We start from the raw sequence: 25,233 nt of genomic DNA on the forward strand, positions 1-25,233 counted from the left end.
TTAAGATGGATCTAAACTAGTTGGTAAATAGAAAAACTTCAAATCTTACAAAATATGTCTAAACCTTAAACTATTGACTTATTTAAAAAAACTAATTTTAATCAAATTAATGAACCTCTTGACCTTTAAAGGTAGTAAGAAGAGAAACACTCTTATTCAGAAAATTAGAGAGCAGTTGAGCAGTTTGAAGGCTTGGGAATTAAAGTCATGAATTGCCATGAACAACATTCACATGCAAAGTCGGGAGTTAACCACAGCCTGGGATAAGCCAACGTGCATCCAGAGCAATAAATTTTCTCTTTCTAGTTAAAATTGTTTTTCCGATATATAGTTGTAATGGGTCAGTGAGTTAAACAATATAGTTGTAGTATTTTAAATTGGAGGTCTTAGTTTTGTATAGTCAGCATTGCCCTGGACAGTTTCTAATTCTTCTTAGAATGTGGAAATAACATTTTAGAATCTTGCAAATCATTGTATGGTTTCAGTAGAAGTGGGTTTTAATGAAATCCAATAACCATTATTTTGAAAAAAAAACAATGGAGGCTTGGTTGTCAACGGGGCAGTGGTCAAGTGGTGAAATCAAAGCACTTCCAATAATGCTCAGGCCTTGTTTCAATGCCATGTTAATGCGAACAATAGAGCTAAGTACAATCAGAAATCGGGTGAAAACCCTGTTGAAGCACTTTCAAAGGAGTTAACTACCACTACCACATCCAAGACCAGGTGAAAATCCTAGTGGCCTTGATGGCCCACAAATGTGGTGTATCTCAAAGGACAAGGCTAAGTGCCAGTCCTGGTGAATTTGACATAATAAAACCACTTGGTCATTGGCATTTAAACTGAAGATAAAGCCACTTCAATAATAAGGGACTATTTACTAACCAATAAAGGACAATAGAGGTCGGGTTAAGGTATCTCTGTCATATTTGGCTAGTGCATCTATGCTCATTCTTCGTTTCAAAACTGTAACACAAATGTGCATATGCATATATTTCAGGGATTCCTATTAAAAATAAGGCGTTTGTACAAAATGGTTAAGGGAATTTCAAGGACTCGGAGGCTTTGGCGTAAATTTAACAAACGCGTCAAAGTGAAGGTTGTGCATGAATTTAACAGAAGCATCAAAGTAAATATTCAACTAAGAAATGCACAAGGAAAAATATGGTTCAAATTTGGGAAGACAACAAATTCTAGTGTACCTTTGACAAAACAGGTTCTAGGGGTGCAATTGCCTCATGTATACATCGTTTTATTGAACCATGGCCTTGAAATACCCTTGTAAACCTTGATTTTAACTTTGAAGAAGCATCATAAACAATGGACGTGGATTTGTTCAGCAGCAAGTGCACTGAATTCGAGACTTTTCCCTCGATATGGGTTCTCAATTTAACTCGGCGGCCACTTGAACAACATAACTCAGTGTGCAATTGGATGCTGAGACCCCAAATAGAATCTATGAAAGACAAGGACGGGTGCCGACATCCAAAGGATCTCTTTGTTCCTATTATTTCACCAAGCTGTGGAAGAGAGAATTATATAGATAAATCTTTACAGAAGCAAAAACTAGTTTATATTATAAACTAGAGAATAAATGAATGGATGAACCAACCTGTGTAGACTAGTAATTAAGTGGAATAGAGGAGATGGTTGCAAGCTTGAGTAGTTGTGGACTTGCGATTTGCCAGCTCTTTTCTTTAATAGACTCTGCAATATCATGTATTCTCTCTACAAAACTGAGAAAGCTCCAGGCTCCAGCACTGTGATGGGCATTGGGCATTGACTGCATAATCTTGCCAAATCTTCCGAGTTCCACCACATACGATTTGAGATTATGATAAAATTGGGACGAAATTTGTAGGAGATCGATGTCAGATTAGATGGTAAAAAAAGGTTAGAGTGGTACAATATCAGCGAGTCATCAACATAACGAAAATTTTCATAAATATTTGAACTCCATAATCAATGCCTTACCAAACCAAACAATGTTGTCTCAATTAATGTGTTAAGGTGAGTTCCGTAGTTTTCACTGTGTGCGTATATGATATTAAGATCTAGATATACTGCCAAGACAAAATAGATATAGACTCTAGAATCTCGTCGCATTGATAATTATCATAAGTTCACATAATTACAGGAAGCATAAAATAACAATAACATAAAAATCATATAAAGTGATAGCAAGTACTTACCACTACCAACTTAAAAATAAATAAATAAATAAATTCTCATTTTATTACATGCCCATTATTATTGACAGATTCATAAATTATTCACACGTTAATAATAACGTGCATATTTTATTGCCTGTAATTTACGGCTATAAAAAATCAAAACGTGCATGCGGGCGTAAATTTTAACCCCAGACACCGCATTTTTGTCGAGTAGGAGTCCCAGAAGTCACTCACGTGGGACCCACGTATGATACCTTGCCGAATGCCGCAGGTCCCCACTTATTTTCGTTCAGTCCCAACGTACGCTTTGTCGCCACGTATGATACCTTGCCAAATACTGCGGGTCCCACTTATTTTCATTCAGTCCCATCGTATGCTTTGTCGCCACGTATGAAATTCAACGCCCCGACCTCTTTAAAAACTATTGTACTTCCTCCTCAACATACGACCCCACACCTTTCACGGAGATGATGACAACGCAGAAACCGATCTGTTTGTTGCTTACGTGCCCTCCTTTTTGCTGCCAGTTGTTTCCGTAGTACAGTTTGTTTCTGCTGACTGGCCTCCATTGCCTCCTAATACAGGCGGGCCCAATCTGATTGCGTTCTAGAAAATCCGATGGTTAAGATGTGACGGCGGTTAAAGATAACAAATATTTCTCCACTTTAAGTGACATCAGTACGACCTGCACAGCTGGAATAAGAATTGAAGCCTTCTAAAGTTGTTGGAAGGTTAACATACATAAAACTATAGAAAATGTAACGTCAATTAAACAAGTTGAGAAACTAAGGACGCCACTAGAAGCAACGTTAAAAGTGAGATTTGAATTTCAATAAAAGCATCATGATCTGAGTCGGACTTTCACGTGATTATCATTTTATGTTGATAACTCGCTCATATTGTATAATATTATTTTTTTTTCTATATGATGATGATTTGGCATCGATCCCTTACAAATTTCGTTTCAATTTTCTCATAATCTCAAATTGTATGTGGTGGAACTTCCAGGATTGGGCAATATTATGCGGTCAATGCCCAATGCCCATCACAACGCTGGACTTTGGAGTTTTCTCAGTTTTGTAGAGAGAATATGGAGAGTCTGTAAAAGAAACAAATTGGCAAGTCGCAAGTCCACAACTACTCAAGCTCGCAACCATTTCCTCTATTCCCCTTAGTTACTAGTCTACACAGGTTGGTTCATCCATTCATTTATTTTTTAGTTTATAATATAAACTAGCAAGATAAATATGGTTGATATAAGCGGATAAGCATATATATCAATCACATTTTTCTAATGTGGTTGATATACACGGATAAACTTATATCAACTACATTAATAATTATTATGGGTATTTAGGATTATTAATAATTATATAAGATTATTAATAACTATATAAATATTTGCAAACAGATTATTTATATATATTACTGTATAAATATTATATTAATATTATAATAAGTATATAAACTCCTAATATATATATTAATTAATAATAAGAATAACTCATAATAATATTAGATTATTTTTATATTATTTAAATAATAATAATAAGAACCATAAAGACCAATTATTTATTATTTATGATAATTAATAACTATACACATAATAGCAACTATATTCTTATATTTTTTATATATTTATGATTATTATATTAATATTGTTATAATAACATAAACTCATAATAGTATTAGTATTTTTAATATTTATTTTAGCGTTTGTATACATAGGGTTAATTATTATCAGTGTTTAGCATTATTAATAACTCTATAAATAACTATATAGGATTATTAATAATATTATATTATCATTATATTATTTAAATAATCTAATAATATAAAATTATAAAAAAATAATAACAATTATATTGTATTATAATTATAATTATAATATTAATATTAATATTAATATTAATATTGATAATAATAATAATAATAATATTAATATTGATTATATTAATATTATACTAATAATTATATTGGTATATTATTAATATTATTATTATTATTTTTAGGCTTTGATATTTTTAATATTTATTTTAGGGTTTGTATACATAGGGTTAATTATTATTAGTATTTAGGATTATTAATAACTATATAAATATTAACAACAAGATTATTAAGGAATTTAGACTTCTGTGATCCATAATATGTTAGATAATCTTCGGCATAATCACATAATCAATCTTGTGTCGACGCGTTTCGAACCAACCAGTGTGGTTCATCGTCAGGACAAGTTGAGGAACTAATCTGGCTTAGCGTGAATAAATAGCGTGTGCAGAGACTCCAACGGCTATAATGCTAACGGCTACTTTTGACCGAATGAACTTGGTCAAACCACCAACCTCGGTAATAGGTATAATATTATTATTATCCAAAAATCAAATTCCGTTGGTCATTATATATAGTAATTAATCTATATTTAATTCCTATAAAATACAAGAACTAATCTATATTTAAATAGGATGGTCATTATATTTTATTAATATATGTTACAAAATATAATGACCATCCTATTTAAATATAGATTAGTTCTTGTATTTTATAGGAATTAAATATAGATTAATTACTATATATAATGACCAACGGAATTTGATTTTTGGATAATAATAATATTATACCTATTACCGAGGTTGGTGGTTTGACCAAGTTCATTCGGTCAAAAGTAGCCGTTAGCATTATAGCCGTTGGAGTCTCTGCACACGCTATTTATTCACGCTAAGCCAGATTAGTTCCTCAACTTGTCCTGACGATGAACCACACTGGTTGGTTCGAAACGCGTCGACACAAGATTGATTATGTGATTATGCCGAAGATTATCTAACAAGATTATTTCTATATATTACTATATAAATATTATAATAATAATATAAATTCCTAATATGTATTAATTAATAATAAGAATAGCTCATAATAATATTAGATTATCATTATATTATTAAAATAATATAATAATATAAAATTATAAAAAAATTAATAATAATAATAATAATTGTTTCTATATATTATTATATAAATATTATAATAATAATATAAATTCCTAATATATATTAATTAATAATAACAATAGCTCATAATAATATTAGATTATCATTATATTATTAAAATAATATAATAATATAAAATTATAAAAAAAATTAATAATAATAATAATATTGATTATAATATTATTATAATATTATAATAATATAGGCAAGAATTAAATCAACTGATAATATAAGAAGTCATATGGAGTGGTTCCCTTATATATATATATATATTACTAATGCAGATAAATCGCAATCACAAAAATGCAGCGGGCAAGTTATTACCACAGGAATCACCGATTCCCGATTGCGATGAGCAGTGCGGACCCGAAACACATTTATATTTTGTTGTAAAGTCCTAGCGGGTACTCAGTGATATGTATGTACATATATAAAGATTGCCGATTTCGATTAATGGTGGCGGACCCGAAAATATTAACGTTATGTTTAAAAGCCCAGCAGGTCCATAAGGCGTTAAATATAGGCAAGAATTAAATCAAGTCATAATATAAGAAGTTATATGGAGTGGTCCCCTTATATATATATATATATATATATATATATATACAAATAAATCGCAACCGCAAAAGTGCAGCGCGCAGGTTATTACCACAGGAATCAGCGATTCCCGATTACGATGAGCAGTGCAGACCCGAAACACATTTATATTTTGTTGTAAAGTCCCGGCGGGTCCGCAGTTATATGTATGCACACATATAAAGATTGACGATTATGATTAATAGTGGCGGACCCGAAACAGATTTACATTATGTTTAAAAGCCTGACGGGTCCATAAGGCACTAAATACAGGCAAGAATTAAATCAACTCATAATATAAGAAGTTATATGAATTGGTTTCCTTATATATATATATATATATATATATATAATGCAAATAAATGGCAATCGCAAAAGTGCAGTGGGTAGGTTATTGCCATAGGAATCACCGATTCCCGATTGCGATGAGCAGTGTAGACCCAAAACACATTTATATTCTGTTGTAAAGTCTCAACGGGTCCACAATTATATGTATGTACATATATAAAGATTGCCAATTGCGATTAATGGTGGCGGACCCGAAACATATTTACGTTATGTTTAAAAGCCCGGCGGGTCCGTAAGGCGCTGAATACGTATGTTGGTGCATTCAATGATTGCCGATTGCGATATGGGTAAGCCGGACCCGAAAGGTATATTCATTATGGTTGTAAGTCCCATTAGGTCCAGCATGTCGAAAAGTCTTTTTATGATTGCACATTTTATATATTTCAATTATAAAGAGATTATAATAGAAATGATTGTCGATTGCGATATGGGTAAGCCGGACCTGAAAGCCTATGTATTACGTTTCATGACTGTGGCGGGTCCATCATATCAACAATATAATATATATATATATATATATATATATGGGGAAACGCTGATTGCCGATTACGATGAGGGGTATGCCTCGACAGTCATGCTAACAATATTAAAAGTGAGAAAAGACCCCAAGGGTTTATGAACCCAAGGAAATAATATTAAATCCATGGGACTAATATTATAAACCCAAATATAAACACTACAAACACTAAAATAAACATGGTTTATTTTCATGGTGAGTCAATCTTTGTCAAAATGCGACATTCAACCAAGGAACTAATATTATAAAACCAACATTGGTAAACCCAAATATAAATACTACAAACACTAAAATAAACATGGTTTATTTTGATGGTGAGACAATTCTTGTCACAATGCGACATTCAACCATGATTGACCATGTTTGGCTATGATTGACAATGGTTTACAATGATTGATATTGATGATGATGATGATGATGATGGTTAACGTCCACTGAGACCAAATTGGTCTATCGGACCTACAATTTTCTTAATTTTTACTTGTCTGGCTCCTCGTCTTTCTTGGCGAGATTGGTGTTGTAGCTTTCTTTCTTTTCTCTACGGTCTTCCAACTTCCTTTGTCTTGCATCTCCTTCATCTCTTCTGGTTCTTGGGACATTGGTGTCTTAGCTTCGCGATCTATAGTCGGAGAAGTTTGGTTCAGGAGATCTGCTTTGCTGTTAAATGAAGATTTATTTTCTGCGGTATTCAAATCCTCATAACTGTTGATTTGTTGGGGCGGGCTTTCTCCTTGCTTGCTTTGAGAGTTGTTTCCTTCTTCCTTGATTTCTTGTGACTCAGAGTTTTCTCTAGAATATTCTTCTTTGATGACAGTGTAGTGTTCTTTTTGTGCTCCTTCCCACCATGTAGATCTGTGGTGGTTTTTTCTAGCAAAATTTTTCGCAGAGGCTTTTGGGCAATTTTTGGCTAGATGCCCCGTCTCAAAGCACGATCGACATCTAAAGAGGACACTTTCATAATCAAGCTTCTGGTTCCACACATAGTCTTTACTTGTTAGGTTTATTTCAGCTGGGAATCCGGCGCTGAAATCCATTTCCACACAGATGCGTGCATAGGTGGTTCTGGCATATTCCTCTGTTTCTGGGCACCTGCAGTAAAATTTCCCAATTGCATTTCCGATGGCTTTTAGCGAGGAGAGATTCCAGAGATGCAAGGGTAGGCTTGGCAATCTCACCCAAACTGGTGCTGAGGTTATCACTGCTGTAGAGGGATCGAATGATGGGTTCCATGGCTTCATGAATAGGCCTGATTTTTCCCAAAACCAAGGGCCGAAATCTAGAATACATTGTCTGCTTTCAGGATTTTCAAAATCTACTATAAAGAAACCTCTAGCACAGGGGTAGATATTAATTTCATCAGAAATGATAGGCTTCCATACCTCCGAGATCCAATTGTGGAGTGCTATCAGCCGCGGCCAAAAACCATTGAACCGGCAAATTAGGGCACTTTCGGAGAACTTCAAAGCTTCATCGAGTGAGTCCTGGACCACTTGGATAGTGGGAGTTGGGGCTTCACTCACGATATGGGCAGGAGATTGCCCTCCAGAGGCGGATGAGCCACCAGTTATTTTTGCGAAGCTCGGAGCCATATTTTATGCAGATCTGCACCAGATCGTGCCCACCACAGAGACGAGAAGATATCGAGCCACCGCAGAGATGAGAAGATATTAATACTAAAATCCCAAGGGATTATAAACCAAACGCAATAATGAACCCAAGGGATTGATATTATCAACCCAAATGAACAATTAACCCAAGGGATTAATACTAAAACCCCAATGAACAATAAACCCAAGGGATTAATACTAAAAGCCCAAGGGATTATGAACCGAATGGAATAATATTAAACCAAAGGGCCTAATAGTATAGACCCAACAACATTGATGCATGGGACTAATATTATAAACCCAATATTGGTAAACCCAAATATAAATACTACAAACACTAAAATAAACATCGTTTATTTTGATGGTGAGACAATTCTTGTCACAATGCGACATTCAACCATGATTGACCATGTTTGGCTATGATTGGCAATGGTTTACAATGATTGATATTATAAACCAAATGGAAAAATGAACCCAAGGGATTGATATCATAAATCCAAATGAACAATAAACCTAAGGGATTAATACTAAAACCCCAATGAACAATAAACCCAAGGTATTAATACTAAAATCCCAAGGGATTATAAACCCAAGGTATTGATATAATAAACCCAAGGGATTATTATTTATTTTCATGGTGAGACAATCATTGTCACAATGTGACATTGAACCATGATTGGCTATGATTAACAATGGTTTACCATGATCGATATTATAAACCGAAGGGAATAATAAACCCAAGGGATTGATATTATAAACCTAAAGGAATAATAAACAAAGGGATCAATACTAAAACCCCAAGGGTTTATGAACCCAAGGAAATAATATTAAACCCATGAGACTAATATTATAAACCCAACATTGTTAAACCCAAATATAAACACTACAAACACTAAAATAAACATGGTTTATTTTCATGGTGAGTCAATCTTTGTCAAAATACGACATTCAACCAAGGGACTAATATTATAAAACCAACATTGGTAAACCCAAATATAAATACTACAAACACTAAAATAAACATGGTTTATTTTGATGGTGAGACAATTCTTGTCACAATGCGACATTCAACCATGATTGACCATGTTTGGCTATGATTGACAGTGGTTACAATGATTGATATTATAAACCAAACGCAATAATGAACCCAAGGGATTGATATTATAAACCCAAATGAACAATAAACCCAAGGGATTAATACTAAAACCCCAGTGAACAATAAACCCAAGGGATTAATACTAAAAGCCCAAGGGATTATGAACCCAATGGAATAATGTTAAACCAAAGGCCCTAATAGTATAGACCCAACAACATTGAAGCATGGGACTAATATTATAAACCCAACATTGCTAAACCCAAATATAAATACTACAAACACTAAAATAAACATCGTTTATTTCAATGGTGAGACAATTCTTATCACAATGCGACATTCAACCATGATTGACCATGTTTGGCTATGATTGGCAATGGTTTACAATTATTGATATTATAAACCAAATGGAATAATGAACCCAAGGGATTGATATCATAAACCCAAATGAAAAATAAACCCAAGGGATTAATACTAAAACCCCAATGAACAATAAACCCAAGGGATTAATACTAAAAGCCCAAGGGATTATAAACCCAAGGGAATAATAAACCCAAGGTATTGATATAATAAACCCAAAGGAATAATAAACCCAAGGGATTATTATTTATTTTCATGGTGAGACAATCGTTGTCACAATGTGACATTGAACCATGGTTGGCTATGATTGACAATGGTTTACCATGATCGATATTATAAACCGAAGGGAATAATAAACCCAAGGGATTGATATTATAAACCTAAAGGAATAATAAACAAAGGGATCAATACTAAAACCCCAAGGGTTTATGAACCCAAGGAAATAATATTAAACCCATGGGACTAATATTATAAACCCAACATTGTTAAACCCAAATATAAACACTACAAACACTAAAATAAACATGGTTTATTTTCATGGTGAGTCAATCTTTGTCAAAATGCAACATTCAACCAAGGGACTAATATTATAAAACCAACATTGGTAAACCCAAATATAAATACTACAAACACTAAAATAAACATGGTTTATTTTGATGGTGAGACAATTCTTGTCACAATGCGACATTCAACCATGATTAACCATGTTTGGCTATGATTGACAATGGTTTACAATGATTGATATTATAAACCAAACGCAATAATGAACCCAAGGGATTGATATTATAAACCCAAATGAACAATAAACCCAAGGGATTAATACTAAAACCCCAATGAACAATAAACCCAAGGGATTAATACTAAAAGCCCAGGGGATTATGAACCGAATGGAATAATATTAAACCAAAGGGCCTAATACTATAGACCCAACAACATTGAAGCATGGGACTAATATTATAAACCCAACATTTATAAACCCAAATATAAATACTACAAACACTAAAATAAACATGGTTTATTTTGATGGTGAGACAATTCTTGTCACAATGCGACATTCAACCATGATTGACCATGTTTGGCTATGATCAGCAATGGTTTACAATGATTGATATTATAAACCAAATGGAATAATGAACCCAAGGGATTGATATTATAAACCCAAATGAACAATAAACCCAAGGGATTAATACTAAAACCCCAATGAACAAGAAACCCAAGGGATTAATACTAAAACCCCAAGGGATTATGAACCCAATGGAATAATATTAAACCAAAGGGCATAATACTATAATCCCAACAATGGTAAACCCAAATGTAAATACTACAAACATCAAAATAAACATGATTTAGTTTGATGGTGAGACAATCATTGTCAGAATGCGAGAATCAACCATGGTTTACCATGATGGATATTATAAACCTAAGTGAATAATAAACCCTTGGGATTAATATGAGAAACCCAAAGGAATAATAAAATAAAGCAATTAATACTAAGACCCCAAGGGATATGAACCCAAGGGAATAATATTAAATCCAAGGGACTAATATTATAATAAACATGATCGACCATCATTGATTTACATATTGAGACAATTCCTATCACAATTCCATGTTGGGCCATGGTCAACATTATAATAAACCATGTTTGACTCACGAATAATAAACCCAAGCGATTGATATTATAAACCCAAGGGATTAATACTAAAACCCCAAGAGATTATGAACCTAAGGCAATATTATTAAACAAAAGGGACTAATAATATAAACCCAAGGGAATAATGAACCCAAGGGATTGATATAATAAACCCAAACGAATAATAAACCCAAGGGATTAACAATAAAACCTCAAGGGATTATAAACCCAAGGAATTATTAATATTAAAAAGTTGAAGAACAAAGAAAACCAATAATTTGATATTATAAACCATTGGGAATTAATAAACCCAAGGGAAAAATATTAGAAACCTATTGTGCTATACAACAACCCTCCCCATTTCAAAATTTTTATATAAATTTTTTAACAAGAAATGGGTCCCTTTTTTAATAAACTTAGCTAAAATCAATAGTTCTAAATAATAAGTCTTTTTGCTTTTAGGATAACTTCAATAATAATCACATTTTGCAAAAAAATCTATATGATACATGAAAATCCTTATGATGAGGCTCAATCCAATGTAAACGTGAAACAAAAACCTTGTCATAAGATAAACTATAAATGAAACATATTGCATCGTGCACATCCTTTGGCTAAAAGATGGACTTAACATTTCCTTTGGCATTCCCCGATGTGATAACACAATCGGAAAGTGCAAATCGCAAATTTCTTAAGGAAACATTCCATGGGGTCATACAACTTCGCCGATGCGACAAGCCGATCACAATCGCGCATCAATAAGGTCCCGAAACACATAACGAATGCCCATTTGAGATCCGCTGATGCGATTTCATCATGATAAATAAAGGCGCGCTTTTCAATAAAGTGGAAATAGGATGGTTAAACGAATGCTTGCGGGTTTTAAGAGCATAAATCATTAGTAAATGAGAAATAAACGATTTATTGATTTCTTAAACATTATCCCACCTCCCTATGACAACTCACTCTTTATCGCAATCAGAGCCATACCAAGGAAACAGCTAAAGCATAAAGTTGGGCCTATCGATCTACCATATGCGATTATTGCTAATCGCTCATCGGGAAAGTCACGATATTTACTTTAAAGAACTGTTATTAATATGTGCGATGTGACATATCATTATGGCATTTAATGATCACGATTGGTAGTTGCCGAAATCATTAATAAAGCAGTTATGGTTGAATCCTTCGAGGATTTCATCCGTGGTAACATAATATATCAAATTCATATCACTTATTGCGCTTAGTTGTTGTTAATCTTGTGTATTGTGCATTATCTTGGAACAGATTTTCTCCTCTATTTCGGTCATCTGTTTCTTTTGCAGAGTAAGTTTGAATTCATCAATTCAGCAGAAATGTTGAAGAAATCAAAGAAAGTAAAGATTCCAGTCTTAACCAAAGAGGAACCAGTAAAGAAGGTCTTGTTAGGTGATACTGCTTGTGTCGGTGTGGGCAAAGCTTCATGGGAAAGCATATACAATTTATTGGAAGCTTAAGATCGAGAAGAAATTCAAGAAAAAAAGGGAACAGACGACTCCACTCAGAAATTAGAGAATACTCTCAAGGATTTGGCCAGCTCTTTTCTCCACAGAATAGCTACCTGTGCCAGAACATTACCCTACAATGACTTAGTTAGATGGGTAATCAAGAGTATCAACATAATAGACAAAGCATTTTTTATGGCTAATGGAAGGATGTTCGGGTCGTTCAGAGTAGAAGATATCAAAAAGATGTACCATTTGGTGGAACCGCAAAAGCATTACAACAAGGCATTTGTCGAAGCCTTTGCCAAAGAAAATGACGTGGAATCGGATCCTATCAGGCAGTGGAGGCATTACCCAAACAAACACAAGCATGAATCATCAGGTATGTATTCCGTTGACTCCTTAGCATCTCCTTACTACTATGCTGGTGCTATGATGTGTAGACTCTTTGGAGTCTCCGATTCTGCTAGGTTTTCAATTGAAATGGTTCCTTTAATGGAGGCAGCGGTTAATTCGTATATCATGGATTGGGAAACCATTTTGTCTGATAAAATGGCTAACCATATCCTTGATTATAGAAGAAACAGGTTCGTGACTACCCGGGTAATACCCTCGTTTTATATGAGTGCCTACATTATGGACACTATCTGTTTCAATTCTGATTACCCCATTCTAGGTTGGAAATGGACTCCACAAGACCTAAACCCCATTCACATCTATCATAAGGAATTGTGGAAAACCCATTATAAAAACCATCTTTATAGAATCTGTCATGGTTTTGTTTTTCCTGTTCATTATGCTATATTCAATAAATCCGCTCCTCGGTTATCCGATGAAGCCACTGTCGACTTAACATCAATTGGTAATTGGTTTGGTGAAGAAAACTTCACCTACATTAGACTTTTTGGAAGCACTGTTGCTCCACATGTTCTCCCCTTATACATTCCCGATAAACTATTTTCCAGGGAAATAGCTTATCAAATCACAGAAGCAGGGATGTCCAGAAACCTAAAGGAGTCCAAAAAGCAAATGTGGCCTTCATTCCCCCTCCCATGTGGTACTTTCACACTGCATGACTTCAAACATGTAGAGAAAGAAGCAGAGAAAATAAAAGCGCTAAAGTTAGCAACCATTCCAAAGAGGCAATATGATCCAAAAGCAATAGCCTATAACTTCACCTCTCATGTCAAAATTGCCAAGTTTGAACATGAGAAAGATGATTATGATGATTTGTTCACCTCAGCTGACTTATTTTCTCAAGTAAAACAACTTGCAAAAATCAAATTGGGAGCAGAGGGAGTAGAAGCATTTCTACAGTTCAAAACAAGGAGGTTGGAAACTCTATCGATGCACTTATTAAATACCACCCCTATGCTACAACATGAAGGGAAAAGTGAAGGAAAAACTACCCAGAAGATTCCTGAAAAGCAGAAGAGCCCTGAAAGGCAGAGGACAAAGCAAGGAACTAGTGAGCTCCTTCATACTGATATAAATATTGATCCAACTTTAATCAAGGAATGGGAGAAATTTGATCTAATCATAAAAAACCCAAAGGACTCCCAAAACCTCACTACACCAAAACCGCCCACAACACAACAGTCTAAGGTTATTAGTGTTCCAATTGAAGGGACAAGCAGCCCACCCAAAATGCAGCAAGATATAGAAATCATTCTCGAAAATCCCACAGAAGGGATTGTACTAAAAATAGAGGAAATACCACCCCTTGATGTATTCTATAGTCCAAAGCACAGGGCTGTAGTTAAAAGATAGAGGAAAAAGAGGAAAACTGATCAAGCACCTCTTTTAACTCCTCAGGATGAAATCATGAATGTGGTATGGAAGTCAGAAGTCAATCCTTCTGAGGATTTAACAAAATTATCTCAGTATGCAAGGGCTTACACAGTAGCAACAATGGACAAAGCCTCAGAGGTCAGTCAACTAATCAGGGATAAAGATCAAAGGATCACTGAGCTTGAGATGCAATCAACAGAAGAACAACAAAAGATTAATCAACTAGAACAGTAGCTAGCAGAACAAAGGCAACAAAATGAGCAACTTAAAGAACAGTTGAATCTGGAGAAACGCAAAATTGATAAGCAGGCTCTCCAGAAACAACAAAAGTTGTCTCAAGAACTAAGCAGCCTTCAGATAGCGATTGAGCAAGAAAAGAAGGCCAAGGATGATCAAATTGCACAACTACAATTATAGATAGAAAAGTACAAGGGTTATCCACAGGTTACTGAATTCAAAAAAGAAGCCTTGGAGATAACCAAAGCCTTGTCCCGGCAATTGAACATCCTTTCCCATAATATATCATTGGCCGACCCGTTGTGCGACATCTCTGCATCATTGATTGACAAGGCAATTGACAGGAGATTGGAAGTGGAGAAAGAAGATGAAAAAATAACAAACTTTCTCTCTTGGCAAAATTTAGAGGAAGGAATGGCTGCAAATCTGCCAAAAATACAAGAATCGCACAAGGAAATCCTATTTTCGGAATGGGAATCTCAGCTAATGAAAGCCAAAAGGGAAACTTCTAGAGCCAGAGCTACAATGAATGTTGTAATTGAATTAGTAAATAACAGTTTATATATGTCTAATTTGATTTCTGATTGCTCTCCAGGCAAACTCTCGAAAGCAAAGGAACTGGAACATCAATGGAGATAGGAGCTGGCAAGCAGAGAAAAACAGATCGAAGAAGTTCAAAACTTGACATAGGATGCATTTTGGTTTCTTCTAGTCAAGCCTCATAGCTAGTAGATGACCATGAAATTCCTAGCTGACGCGGTCAACTGCATGGTTCCCGAACTCTCTAATGCCACCTACACAACCCAACTACATTCTAGGATGATCCAGCCAATGCTAGCAATCTATGAGCTGCAAGCACAAGAGAAGAAGTTGATTCAATGAATTAGGTCAACTGCCATCGCACTGCTAATTTTATACCAAATCCCAGATTTTCATGTCACAGTTTGAACACCTTATAGCAATTTTTGTTGATAGTAGTTTTTATTTTTATTATTTAAGACCCTTTCATGTATTTAGAAAGGGTCCTCAATTTGTATAAAATTTTGACTTGGGAAGTTGCACTACTGTACTTCTAAATATTTTTTTATCAAAAACTGCATCAAGGTTTCACATTTTTATCAAGAAGCTTTTTCAAGACTTGCACTTTTGCATCTTCTGGAGGTTTTTCTCAAATAACAAAGTGGAATTGAAGTGTTGTTCACACCGGAAGGATTCAAATGCATGCGCTACTTCTATCACTATTTTTTTCTTATTTCCTTATGTGAATGAACACTTGTTTAAAAATTGCTATTGTTGATATATGTATTTTTTCTCAAATAATTCTTTATCATATCATTTCTGAAGATTGATAATTGTTATATTTCAAAGGATATATGTCAGCGATATATATATATATATATATATATATATATATATATATATATATATATATATATATATCTATATATATATATATATATATATATATATATATATATATATATGCGATAATGTTTTTATAACTACTTTGTTTAATTTCTTAAACAAAATAACCATTATCTGAATGCATCTTTCTATTTGATAAGTAAGCCATCTATATGCTTTACTTCTATATATATATATTTTTTCAAAAACTGCATCAAGGTTTCACATTTTCTATCAAGAAGCTTTTTCAAGACTTGCACTTTTGCATCTTCTGGAGGTTTTTCTCAAATAGCAAAGTGGAATCGAAGTGTTGTTCACACCGGAAGGATTCAAATGCATGCGGTACTTCTATCACTGTTTTTGTCTTATTTCCTTATGTGAATGAACACTTGTTTAAAAATTGCTATTGTTGATATATGTATTTTTTCTCAAATAATTCTTTATCATATCATTTCTGAAGATTGAGAATTGTTATATTTCAGAGGATATATGTCAGCGATATATATATATATATATATATAGATATATTTTTTTTATTTTTTTTCTCAAATAATTCTTTATCATATCATTTCTGAAGATTGAGAATTGTTATATTTCAGAGGATATATGTCAGCAATATATATATATTTTGATGAATGCGATAATGTTTTTATAACTACTTTGTTTAATTTCTTAAACAAAGTAACCATTATATGAATGCATCTTTCTATTTGATAAGTAAGCCATCTATATGCTTATTTCTCTTTTAGGAATAATCAAAGATCACATTGTTTATAAATCACCCAGCTTAGATAAGAATATTTATATATTTTTCAGTTGTAGGATAAAGACATTGTCATAGACCCATTCCACATGCTTCAAATTTGTGAAGCGAATCTCATGTTCTTGAAAATGAAGTAAATGTTACTCTGTTGTTTAAGATGCTTGTGCCAATATTAATATTTCCTACAGAAGAGTTAGAATAGATTAGTTCGATAGTGATCTAAACCAAAACCAATATAAGAACCACATTGCAAACCAAGAAGCTTTTTCAAGACTTGCACTTTTTCATCTTCTGGAGGTTTTCTCAAATAGGAAAGTGGAATCGAAGTGTTGTTCACATCGGAAGGATTCAAATGCATGCGGTACTTCTATCATTGTTTTTGTCTTATTTCCTTATGTGAATGAACACTTCTTTAAAAATTGCTATTGTTGATATATGTATTTTTTCTCAAATAATTCTTTATCATATCATTTCTGAACATTCAGAATTGTTATATTTCAAAGGATATATGTCAACGATATATATATTTTGATGAATGTGATAATGATAAACCATGACTACATTAATAATAACACATTTATATCACTACATTGTAAACAGTAAATAGAATTCAGGCCATAAATACATTGATATCAATACATGAATGTATTAATACTATAAATGTCAAGAATATTGATATAAACACCTAGAACATGAAATCGCAACAACAATATTATAAATGTAAACAATATTTTCATTTATGGATCCTGGTGAACAAAGTGAAGGGATCCACACAGAAGACCACAACAATCAGAAATGCAAGAGAAAGATATAAAATAGTAACACTCCCATTGGAGCAAAGCAACATAAATGAAAAAAACACATCTAAATTGCACACATTGGATTTAAAGAAGAACAACATAATAGGACACTCTAAGACCAGAGATATACAATTTTGCACATAAAAACAACACTAGTGTTTAAAATAATCACAATTTAACCAACATTGCAACCACATAAAGAACATTGAGTCTTAACATATATTTTTTGTTTTGTCTACATCAAATAATCCACTACAAAATTGAAGTTCAAAACTATAAAGAAGGCCACAATGTTATTAGTTGTATTTCATAGTGATATGGACTTCAATCGCTCCTCTTCCTTCTTCCTAATTGTAACATATGCGCTATCTTTCATCTTGGCATAACTTTGGAATGTAAAAGGTGATGCAATGCGTAAACCATCTACTGATTTCACTCTTGATATGGCTGTGAAGGTAAGGCCTTGCTGCTCTTTATTCCCGATAGCAACTGACGCTCGTTCTAAAGTCAATCCTTGTGACTTGTGGATTGTAAGAGCCCATGCCATCTTCAAAGGAATTTGTTTTCAATTTCCTCTTATCACTGGGGTGATATGGACAATGTTTGGATTGCTTGCATCAAATGGAACACCAAACAACTTATCAAAAACAACAGTTGTGAACATTGAAAGTGCAGGTGACTTAGAGGTAGGCGCATAGGATATATCCTTAACAAAACCAAGTGCACCATTCACCAAGCCAGCTTCAACCCATAAATTACATGTCAACATAACACGCTGACCACGACACAACAAAACTTCACGGTCCAATTGATCATCATCAACACCACCAATTTCTGAATGCCTTGAATATTCAGCAACACATCGTGCAATTGGAGAATTTAATAATTTTAACATATGCCTATTATGCAAGGACACCAAATTATTTGTTGGAAACATGTGAACTACTGCATCAAATAAATCTCTTTCTGTAGGATGCAACCTCATTTCAGCCCGAGACATAAGAAAGTCACAATCTTCAAGAACAGGTTCTACGTTTCTTATGTTATTGAGGACTCTACGAAGACAAGATTGATTCTGATTATTCCCTTCTTGGCAAAAGATTGTGTCAAGAGGGACAAAAATGTTGAATTTGTTCTGCAAGACTTTCCCTGTTGTATTACCTACATACAAAGGCTTATCTCTGACAGGAGGCAGTTGGCCAAGGTCATCCACAAGGATGATGGATATCCCACCAAAAGGACAATTCTTTTTCTCTGGAAATGCTTTTCGTAACCAAGCATCTTTCTACATAAACAACCTTGATCCCAGAAAGCTCATTTCATCAATCAATATATATCTAACATGTCGCGTTTCTTCTTGGAATACTGCAAGTGACTGCCCCTGTAGTGGCTGCATATATTTAATTGGGATTTTTAGAACCAAGCGTATTGTTTTTGCATGTATATTAAAAGTAGCTATTACTGTTGGCGCAAGAAGAAGCAAAGGGCTTCTTCCATCACTTAACGAATTAGAAAGAACTTCAAAAACACAATGGATAAGGAAAGACTTCCCAGTGCCCGCAGTGCCCTGAATAATCATAATAAGAGCTTCACGAATTTCATATTCAGCAAAGTGCCTTAACACAATCTCACAAGAAAGTCGTTGTTTTTCCGACAAAGAACCTGGAGATGCAAATGTTTTGTTTGAAAGGTCAACAATATCACCCGCTGATTTTGCAATCCTTATAAAATTAGTAGCTTCCTCTGCAACATCATCAAAAATAGTTGTACTTTCCCAGTCAAAGGATATATCAAAGTCCCTTCGACCAAGGGTGTGAAGATCATAAACCTTCACATCGTTTGGTGGAACCAAACAAGAGAAAATCTGCCATTCTTGAAAATCATCTTCAACATTCATTTCGTGGTTAGAAAAATCACCATGTTCTTCATCTTCAATATTGTCTATAATTGATGGTTGTCGATCAACATGCCATGCTCAATATCGAAAATTCCTCCAACTTTCAATAATAACTTCAGCTGAAAGGCCAATTTCTGCAGAAATGTCACGAAATGGCTTGTACAATAGCAATTCTGACTAGCAAAAGGTTTCAAATTCCTCTGAAGCCTCACTGGGAATAGAATAAAACCATGGCCAAACCCGAACAATAGCATGAACATCTCTAGCCTTCCATGGATCTTGTTTACGCTTGCTATCAAATGTCCAAGATCTTGTTGTTTCTATCAAAGATAGATGTTCAAGGAAAAAAGGTCTCTTCTGATAATGTTGAACGAAAGTATTCTCAGATGAACATTGCAAGCCATCCCTTGATATTTTCCTAAAAACCTTTCTTCCAACATTTAAGGAAACAAATTTCTGACTACAAACAACAAGAGGTAGCTTAAGAAACATATGGCATGTTTCTTGTGCTCCAATGTCATGGTCAACAATCGTTTCTGCAAGAAACTTTCTATATGCACATAAAGCAAGATCCTCAGGGCCAATAGAATTTGAAATTCTAGTTAACATATGATGATAACTTTCAGACCTTTTTTCTACTTTTGATGCATACTTAGCAATGTATTTCAACACAAAATAACGAGAAAGCACTAACTGGAAATCAACATTTGCACGCCACATTGTTAGAAGGTCAATGTTATGTACATTAAGCCTATCATCATTTCTTGCTAGCTCATATTTTTTTCTTCCCTGATAATTTATGAGCAATCTTGATTCACCACAAAGATCCCATGGAGCATTGTACCGACATGTTAGAATAGCGCCATTTTTGCGCAAACAAGAACCCACAGTACACTTTGTGTGCCTTCGGACAAGGTTTAACAATACTTCATAATCATTATGAGGATCACAAGAGAAAACTTGACCAGTATTCAACAGGCAAGGGTCATCATTGAGGCCTCGTGGAACGATTATGTTGCGACGATGGATGTCACGTGGATTCCATGCAGTTACATATTTGTCAAAGAACATCTTTGCAAGTTGTACATCAAAACTATTTGACCAATCAAGTATTTCCATGTCAAGAGCACCTTCTAACCATAGGAAACCATGGATATGCACTGAACCTTTGTGTTGCCACTCATATCTGAAATAAATGAACATATAGTTACTACAAACAATATAAATAGAACCACAATAAAAGTTGAAAAAGTATAGAAGAAAAATTCAACACAAACCTGTACCAAAAGTCTTTAGCTTTAAGGTATTTTTGGATAACTTCCTCTCGAAAAATATTGAATCTGTGGTGCATAAATGCCGCAACAATATGAGGGTATTGGATAACATTCTCAATTTTCATACGATGCTCATTTGAAGAATGAGAATGTGAATGTATGGGCATGAGGTTATGCAACTCTGGCCACTTTGTGTCAGCTGCACTCAAAGTAAAAAATAAAGATGGACATCCTAACTGAGTAATCATGTCTGTCAATTTAGATCGACACTTAGTCCAGTATGCCCTTGTACCTCTCAAAGAAGAACCAAACCACATAAGATGCTCAACTAATTTATTATCTGGTAAATCAGATAGCTGGTGACGCAACTCCTCAACTGTTGTAGGTGAGTTATCATGTACATGTTTCTTTGCAAAAACTGCAGCAGTTACTTGGCTCTAATGTCGCATTATCATGTTTAATAGGTAATATCGAAACTGAGGATGGCTTCCAAATCTATGATCATAGTACCTAAGAAGATGCAATGCATACTCATGAACTTCAACACTACAAACACGTGGTTGCAACCAATCAACATCACTAGTGGGGAACAATGTTGGGAATGCCAAATCGAACAGGCCCTCTGTATTATATTCATTCACATGAGAGGTTTCAATAGTGGGCCAATCCATGTCTTGAACATGTGAAGAATGAACATTACCAAGAAATGCTCTAATTTCTTCCACTTCTCTGCGTTCATTTGGTAGGCAAGAAACAAAGAAAGAAGGATGAGAGGGCAAATGCTCAGCATGAAACTCTTCATTATTAGTTTCATTGATCTCAGATTCTTCAATATGAAAATCAACAAATTTAAGCTTAGAGGAGACATCTGTTGAACTTTTGGGCAGAGCATTCAGTGAATCATAATCAATTACAACATCCCGACAGTATTGATCACGTTGGATTTTGAAAAGCAATGCATCCATCACTCGAGATCTTTTGACATAACATTCATAATATTTAGACTCAGCGCCATGTCTACTCACAATTATAAAGTCAATATCTTCAACACGTCGGGGAAGGCTTCGTACAATTGTAGAAATATCTTGAGGAAAGCTAATTGTATGACCACTATACTTATATTGCCCACCTCGAGCATGTGTCACTTGCAAAATGGGATTCACACGTGCTATTAGCATTTCTTCAACTTGAGTAAGAATTCTTAAAATATGAGGTTGCTCACTAGGATCCATGTTATTATACCGACAAAAACAATGGGCTCCTCTTTCACTCTTACATCGTCTGCAAAGAGGTCCTTTAGAATGTCTGACAACAAGGATTCCGGGATATGATTCTTGGCAAATGTGGCACATCTGGACAACTGACAAGCTATCTATCTTTTCTCGAAACCTTTTATGCACTGCAATCATGTTTTCATCAAAATGAATACAATCTCTACTCGCCGAACCATGTTGAAAACCATTTCAATGAGTAAAATCCCTTCTAACATTTACTTCATCTCCAAGAACATGAGATTCCCTTCGCAAATTTGAACCGCATGGAATGCATCTATGAGAATGTGTTTCCAAATTTATGGTGTGCATTTCGCGAATCTAAGAGGATGTAAAGGTCTCTTTGTCATAAAAGACTTCAAAATTTAATTTGCAACTAACTACAAATGAAGAAAATGCAAAAGAATCAAATGCATTCAAAACTTACATTTCTGTCTTCACGTGGATAAGGGTTATCAGATGGTTGCTCTTGGATTCTAAGAACAGTGGACGAAACATTTTTGCATGTAGTTTCTTTGCCTCTATTCAAATGATCTGTTTCCTATTTCAAAGAAATAAAATACGTTATAAAACTAAATGTCCAAAAAATAAAGATTCAAAAATTGAAAATAAATCAAATACATCTACAATAGTTTTACAATTTGATCTTTTGGATTCCAATTGGCCAACCTAACGAGATGACATCATGGTTTCTCCATGAAATGTTAGAAAACAAAATTTCAAGGCAACTGTAAATGAGAAAAAAGATAAAAATATCAAATCCACTCAACATTTACATTTGTTTGGCAATGTGGATGAACGCTATGAGATAGTTCCTCTTCACTTCTAACATCAGTAGATGTAACATCTACGAAGTTAATTTCTATGCCTCTATTGGAATGAATTTTGTCATGTTCAAAGAAAATAAAATGCATTGTCTAAGCAATTACAAATTTAAAAAATGAAAAGCAAATAAAAAAACATTGAAAATTTACATTAGTCTAGAATGTAGCTGAACAACCACTATTGCGGCGAAAACCAAAATATAATTGTGTTACCTCCATTGTGCCACGCGAAATGCTATAAGGGATGAATGATTCTCTTGGTGGGACCACATTACTTTGAGAAGCGGGATTTGAAGGTCTTTTGTTTCGAGTAGCTGAATCCAAATTATCAAACAAATGGCCAAGTAAACTATCATTCAAATCATCACAGAAAATGTCATCATTACCTCGACCATCGCTTATTTGCAACCTTTGGCCATCATAACATGCAATTAGACACATAGAAGGGTTAGGGTGGACATTTTCATGCACAATATCGATATGGCATTCTTCCTTATTGCAAGATGTTTCCCCAATGTTATGAACATTTTCAGTTGAGCATCAAACAACAAGGCTATGCCGAGGAGGAGCATATCCTGATAATGAACTATCAACAGGAAATGTTCTTTCCATTATATCGTCCATACTATGATACTTACAAGGAACTATAGAATCATTTTGAAGAGTGGCTTCACTCATTTTTCTCTTATATGCAGCTCTCCTACACTCATTTATCACATCCTTATTTTGTTGATACCGCAAATGACAACTTTCATTAGACCTCTCACGTGATTGTGATGACAAAGTTCTTTTTCTTGCACGCACGCTTGTGCCTTCAGATGACATGTCTACAATGAATAATAAGTATTCATTATGCAATCATAAACATCGAACATAAAAAGTGTATATCTTATTTTTTTTCTCAAGCATATAAACTTATGAAAATGTATAAGGTTTTTTCCAAATGCCTAAAAACAAAAACAAATAATTTCAAAATGGCAAAAAAAACAAATGAATTCTTCCAAATGGCCCAAACAAAAAAAGAAGCCTAAATTTCCATGTATCATATTATAATCAAAATGGAACCCACACTATTGCGACACAAGAATCTAAAAATTTGGAACTATATATACTATCAAAATATAAATATAAATATTAAAATGAACATAAACATATAAAACTGTTTGAGAATCAATGACAAAAACCATTACAAATATAATGTATAACATAAATCATAGAAATTATCATTATACAAACAAAGAAAAAAGCATAACATCAAGAAACATCTACATGTAAATAAGAAAACTTTAGCGGAAACAATATTAAATATTTTACATCACAAAGATCGATACAAACATAATTTTAAAGTATTACCATAAAGACACACAGTATGTATAGAGGCAAAAATGGAAATATTTTCCACAACCACAGAGAGTATATAAAATGGAAATATTTATAAGAACTCCCAAGAATACTAATATCCTAAGAATCCATCACCATATCCAATGGTGGAATCTCATCAACAGAATCCATACGGGCAGCAATTGCAAAAACATCTCCATACTCAATCAAATCATTGCAGTCCTCTTGCGCTAGGTACCAAAACCGAGACATTTTCCCATTAGTTGAGCTATCAATATCTATTGGAAAACAAATGCGAGTCACCATGTCATATAATAGGAAAGGAACTTCACTGCTGTTGCACATAAGAACCACACCATGGATTGTTCAGAACGGAAGATAGCTAGGAAATTTGCTATTTATATCTGCATAAATTTCTTCCAACAACTTCCATCTGAAACCCCAATCATTTTCAAAGCAGTCAATTCTTCGTTCAACACAGTTGACCAAATTGGAAATGATCTAATTCTTCAATTGACCATACAGAAGTGGACCCATCATTGACAAGGCATATCAACTATTTCATGTATATTTCTAACATACAACATATGTCAGTGATTAGAACAAATAAAAAACCCCACTTAGTTTTTATTATGTCAAACCAGTAGATTGTATACCCGTACCGAGGATAATCTTCATACTCCTTGTCGAGATACAGCCAAAACATTTTACTTTTATAAAACACTACATTCTTGGGGGGTGAAGTGCCACCAAATGGAACACCAGCCCTTTTCCATACCCTATCAAGACTACTACAAACATAAAATTCAGACTGCATTCCGTCATAGATATGTTTTAGAACAACCCAGTCATATTTTC

The sequence above is a fragment of the Pinus tabuliformis genome, chromosome 1_1, assembly GCF_031772625.1.
Source record: "Pinus tabuliformis cultivar Carrire ecotype Pingquan chromosome 1_1, CPIR1, whole genome shotgun sequence".
In the NCBI taxonomy this organism is placed as follows: domain Eukaryota; kingdom Viridiplantae; phylum Streptophyta; class Pinopsida; order Pinales; family Pinaceae; genus Pinus; species Pinus tabuliformis.